We start from the raw sequence: 6,092 nt of genomic DNA, 5'->3' as shown, positions 1-6,092 counted from the left end.
GAGAGTTTCTAAACCCAGAGGCGCAACATAGCGAGACTTGCGAGATTGCTTGCGAAACAGACCAAGCAGGCCGGGTTAGGAGTTTGAGAAGACAATGAGAGAAGTCAAAAAGGATTCCTTAGTTGTACATTTTCTTGAAATCTAAAGGCACGACCTAGATTCGATCCAATGTAATAAGTAGCTGAACATGTCATTACTCCATCCTTGTGAAAATGACAAACTGACACGTTTTAATTTTCCTCAAAAACAACTGTATATCGAAGGAGTGCTTTGATTTTACGGCTTGCACATGCGCAATTCGACGCGAGACGACCGTTAGACCCGATGACGTGTTTCTGCGCATGAGTTTAGCTAGCCACGGTCGGGGATTTCTATTGGAGAAGCAGTTTCTATACGTCTTTATACTAAACCATCTTTGTATAGAGCGTTCCAGTTTGTAGTCTTAAAACCCGGAATGAGATACCTCTGGTTCGTTCAGCTATCCCCATGGAGAAAATTAATGGGCAAAGAATAGTGTTTTCGAATAAACGCCGAAAATAAGGTCTGAGATTAACACAGGCTTAGGAGACCTTATACGTTTTGTTCTATAAGATAATAGCAGTCAGTTAACATAGGCTTTATAATTCATATAGGTTATGTGCTTTTTTTATTACATACATTCTTCAGAATTCACAAAAACTGACGTTAGCTGATGAAGATTATATCATAAAACAAGACGTATGAGATCTTCCAAGCCTGTTTTTGCCATATACATTATTTTCTGCGTTTATCCAAAATCACTTCAAAACACCATTCATTTTCACCATAGAACCCCACAGATGATCTGTCATAATGCCCATAAAACCTAGCGGTCAAACACGGAAATGGTTCCAATCGTTTTTTCACCATGAATTTTTCCCATTGCAGATTTTAGAAGCACTTCAAATTAAGTATGTGTTTGGTGTAGGCTTACCTTGTGACGTTTTGATAACCGTACAATTCTCACTTGGACTAGGTGAGTTTTATCAATATAATCGGCTACATTTAATTTTTAAAAAGTGAAATGCTAATTAGCAACAGAGAAGACCTCATACAAGACTACAAATTCCTGCAGGAAGCTCCTGCAAGTCATCTCTAGCTGACACTGTCAGCTACATTTCCCCAGCGAGACCTTCTGTGCCCAATCCATGCAGAATCCATATGTTGTAGTGAAATTAATTGATTAATTAAGTGTTGAACTTCTTCCGTCCCCCTTCTCTCTCTCTTAGATAGCCTCCAACTGTACTTTAGCTAGTAGATACCAAAATATGTTGTTTTACTTAGCATAGATTGTTTTTACAGTATGTCGACTTTGGTATCTATTTCAGACCTTATGGCATTTTTCAAGGATGAGCATGAGCATTAAATGGGGAGAAGACCACTGTAAGCCTGGCCATGTGGAGAAAGCAGCTATATATATATCTACATTTTTATTTAACCTTTATTTAACTAGGTAAGTCAGTTAAGAACAAATTCTTATTTACAATGACGGCCTACCAAAGGGCAAAAGGCCAACTGCCGGGATGGGGGCTGGGGGAAAAAATGAAAAAACACACATCACGACAAGAGAGACAACACTACATAAAGAGAGACCTAAGACATAGAAAGGCAGCAACACATGACAACACAACATGGTAGCAACACACCCCGACATGGTAGAAACACAACATGGTACAAATATTATTGGGCACAGACAACAGCACAAAGGGCAAGAAGGGCAGAGACAACAATACATCACACAAAGCAGCCACACCTGTCAGTAAGAGTGTCCATGATTGAGTCTTTGAATGAAGAGATTGAGATAAAACTGTCCAGTTTGAGTGTTTGTTGCAGCTCGTTCCAGTCGCTAGCTGCCGCGAACTGAAAAGACTCAGGGATATGTGTGCTTTGGGGACCTTTAACAGAATGTGACTGGCAGAACGGGTGCTGTATGTGGAGGACGAGGGCTGCAGTAGATATCTCAGATAGGGGGGAGTGAGGCCTAAGAGGGTTTTATAAATAAGCATCAACCAGTGGGTCGTGCGACGGGTATATAGTGAGGGGCAACTTACCGGTTTGGTTAGGGCCAGCATTAGGGATAAAATGTATCCTGTGTCGGTGAGTGTAGCTATTAAGTAAAGTTTGAGCATTTTAGCAATACAATGTGTTCTGTACAGGTGTCAACATTCTACAAGGAATAATCAATTATATAATCATTAACCAGATTACCCTGGATATCAGACTTAGATAAGTGATAACAGTTCTAGAAGGTTGTCATTGATGAGAATGAATCTAAAAATCTACTGACATATTCACATTCAGAATTTTTACATATATTGTTAAGACATCCAGAGACAAATTTTCAAAATCACAGTATTCACTTTTTAGGACTGGTCTGTTATAAAGCAGTAGTTCCCCAAAAATGTTCTGTTACTGTAACACCAATTGAATTGTGCTCTGCCTGGAGCACCCCTGAAGTATTACTTCATGTGCATTTTTACCAGTGCCCCCTGTGGATAGGCCAAGTACCCTCAGGGGTCCTGTACCTGTACCTGGTTGTGAACCACTGTCTTAAAGCTATATGCATTCACACAGTCTTAATTTGCATGATCCTTCCCAGTAATAAAATCCCAAGTTATCAATTAAAAGTTAATGGAAAAACTGCACTAGTCCTCATATGAAAACTATAGAAAAGTACTGATCCCATTATCTTGTATATGTGTATGGTTGTTGTTTCAATGTTGTTTTTATATATCCAATATTGTCCGACACAGATCCTGGATATATGTCCCTGTGTATGATACCACCCCATTAGGTGCAACTCCCAGGAGTAGCGTGAAGGAGTGCATTGAATGGTACACAGAGTAGGTTTGCTTCTGCAGTTACAGTTGAAGTCAGAAGTTTACATACACCTTAGCCAAATACATTTAAGCTCAGTTCTTCACAATTCCTGACATTTAGTCCTCGTAAAAATTCCCTGTCTTAGGTTAGTTAGGATCACCGCTTTATTTTAAGAATGTGAAATTTCAGAATAATAGTAGAGAGAAGGATTTATTTCAGCTTTTATTTCTTTCATCACATTCCCAGTGGATCAGAATACACTCAATTAGTATTTGGTAACATTGCCTTTAAATTGTTTAACTTGGGTCAAACGCTTCGGGTAGCCTTCCACAAGCTGATGTCTTGAGATGTTGCTTCAATATATCCACATCATTTTCCTGCCTCATGATGCCATCTATTTTGTGAAGCGCACCAGTCCCTCCTGCATTAAAGCACCCACACAACATGATGCTGCCACCCCCGTGCTTCACGGTTGGGATGGTGTTCTTCGGCTTGCAAGCCTTCCCCTTTTTCCTCCAAACATAACAGTTCTATTTTTGTTTCATCAGACCAGAGGACATTTCCCCAAAAAGTATGATCTTTGTCCCCATGTGCAGTTGCAAACCATAGTCTGGCTTTTTTCTGGTGGTTTTTGAGTAGTGGCTTTTTCCTTGCTGAGCGGCCTTTCAGGTTATGTCGATGTAGGACTTGTTTTACTGTGGATATAGATACATTTGTACCTGTTTCCTCCAGCAAAGGTCCTTTGCTGTTGTTCTGGGATTGATTTACACTTTTCGCACCAAAGTACGTTCATTTCTAGGAGACAGAACGCGTCTCCTTCCTGAGCGGTATGATGGCTGCGTGGTCCCATGGTGTTTATACTTGCGTACTATTGTTTGTACTATTGAGGTCTTGGCTGATTTCTTTTGATTTTCCCATGATGTCAAGCAAAGAGGCACTGAGTTTGAAGGTAGGCCTTGAAATACATCCACAGGTTCACCTCCAATTGACTCAAATGATGTCAATTAGCCTATCAGAAGCGTCTAAAGCATGATATCATTTTCTGGAATTTTCCAAGCTGTTTAAATGCACAGTTAACTTAGTGTATGTAAACTTCTGACCCCCTGGAATTGTGATACAGTGAATTATAAGTGAAATAATCTGTCTTTAAACAATTGTTGGAAGAATTACTTGTGTCATGCACAAAGTAGATGTCCTTACCAACTTGCCAGAACTATAGTTTGTTAACAAGAAATTTGTGGAGTGGTTGATAAACAAGTTTTAATGACTTCAACCTAAGTGTATGTAAACTTCCTACTTCAACTGTACATCTGACTTAGAGTATCAATTTGTACGTCAGTAATGTCAATGACCATCCAGTTAACACATCAAACCTTAAAGTCAGACAGGAAAGCAATGTGATGGGCAGCATAGACCTGCTAAGACCCTCCCTCATCCAGGATATATAAATCATTCAACTTCAATGCCTCTTCAATGGTAAGGTCCCTTGCACCATAGGGAACAGAGGGAGACCTAGAAACACATGGAGGAGAGATGTACAGGCAGAAATGACTGAGAAGGGCCTCAACTGGCCTATGCCATGAGCTTAAGTCAAGTAAGTCAGTCACTTGATTAGTCATGTTCAACAGATGCACTGTGGCACAAAACCGTTTGTGTGGAAAAAATTTTGAGCCCATCCTCAACAGCCTGAAGAAACACCTGGTGGGAAATACAAGGTCCTTCTCGTGGAAGTGAACCACAACTAGGCTACTAACTAAACATTATGTAGGCAAGCCTCTCTCAGTAGACAAGGGGTTGACTCACTCCATTTACTTGGAACACAGAGAACACCACTTGCGGCAAATGTTTCCCTAAGAATGCTGAGCTGAAAAACCATATGAGTACTCACTATGTGGATGGGACCTTCCTACTAGGATGGAGGATTTTCCTGCAATGCTCAACTAGATGAACAGGGCAGTCTAGTGTACTATTTGCCCAAAAGACGTGAAGTCTTGCGATGAGCTATACGACTGTACTTCTGATTCTCAAGAGGAAAGTTAAAACCCTCTGAGCCGTGAGATCACTAAGGAGGAACAGCAGTGGTTGAGGGTTCGTCTGAAAGGGACTGACATGTCTAACTGACTTCCCAGGTCATTTGATTAGTCATGTACAACTTTTTTTATTTTTTTTATTTAACCAGGAAGGGCTCATTGAGATTTAAAATATATTTTTCAAGAGTGTCCTGGCCAAGATAGGCAGCACCAAGTCATTACAAAAATTACAGACAGACAACATGAAAAACTACAAGTAATCTAGTAACCATTGAATTCACAAGAGTATAACAAAATCAAAAACAGCAAATTAAAAACATTGACAGGTCAGGGAATCAGTCTCAAAATCCTTCATCGGTGATTTAAAAACACCAGTCGGGACAAGTTCTTCCAGTTTAAAAGTATTTTGTAAGGTGTTCCAAGACGATGGCACAGAGTACATAAAAGCCCTTTTACCAAATTCAGTTCGGACATTTGGAACAGTTAGCAGAATAAAGTCCAGCGAATGAAGAGAGTACCCACCACATTTCTGAACAATAAAAATGCCCAAATAAAAAGGTAGTAAACCCCAAATGGCTTTGTAAATAAAAGTATACCAGTGMCTGAGCCTACGAGTGACTAGAGGAGGCCAGCCAACCCTGGTATACAAAGTGCAGTGGTGCGTAAAGGTTTTGCAGTTTAAAATAAATCTCAAAGTGCCATGGTAAAGAGTGTCAATTGATCTCAAACACTGAGCGGAAGCATTCATATATAAAATATCCCCATAGTCTAGTAAAGGCATAAATGTAGCTGATACTAGCCTCCTTCTGGCTTCAAAAGAAAAACAGGCCTTATTCCTAAAATAAAATACCAATTTCAGCTTCAATTTTTTTGTAAGTTGTTGAATATGCAATTTAAAAGAGAGGCCGTCATCAATTAGAATTCCAAGATATTTATATGAGGTTACAACCTCAATCTCCTTGCCCTGACAGGTAGTAATAGGTGAAAAATTCAGAGGTCTATTTCTTGCATTAGAAAACACCATTAGTTTAGTTTTGTCAGTTATGAGGATAAGCTTCAATTGACACAAGGTATGTTGAACAGTATAAAAAGCAGTTTGCAAGTTCTTGAAAGCTTTTGTAAGAGACGAGGCACAACAGTAAATAACAGTATCATCAGCATAAAAATGAAGTTGTGCATTTTGGACATTTTTGTCTAAATCATTTATATAAATAGTGAATAAGA

This window comes from Salvelinus sp. IW2-2015, linkage group LG4q.1:29, assembly GCF_002910315.2.
Source record: "Salvelinus sp. IW2-2015 linkage group LG4q.1:29, ASM291031v2, whole genome shotgun sequence".
Lineage (NCBI taxonomy): Eukaryota > Metazoa > Chordata > Actinopteri > Salmoniformes > Salmonidae > Salvelinus > Salvelinus sp. IW2-2015.
This window is presented reverse-complemented; position numbering follows the sequence as displayed.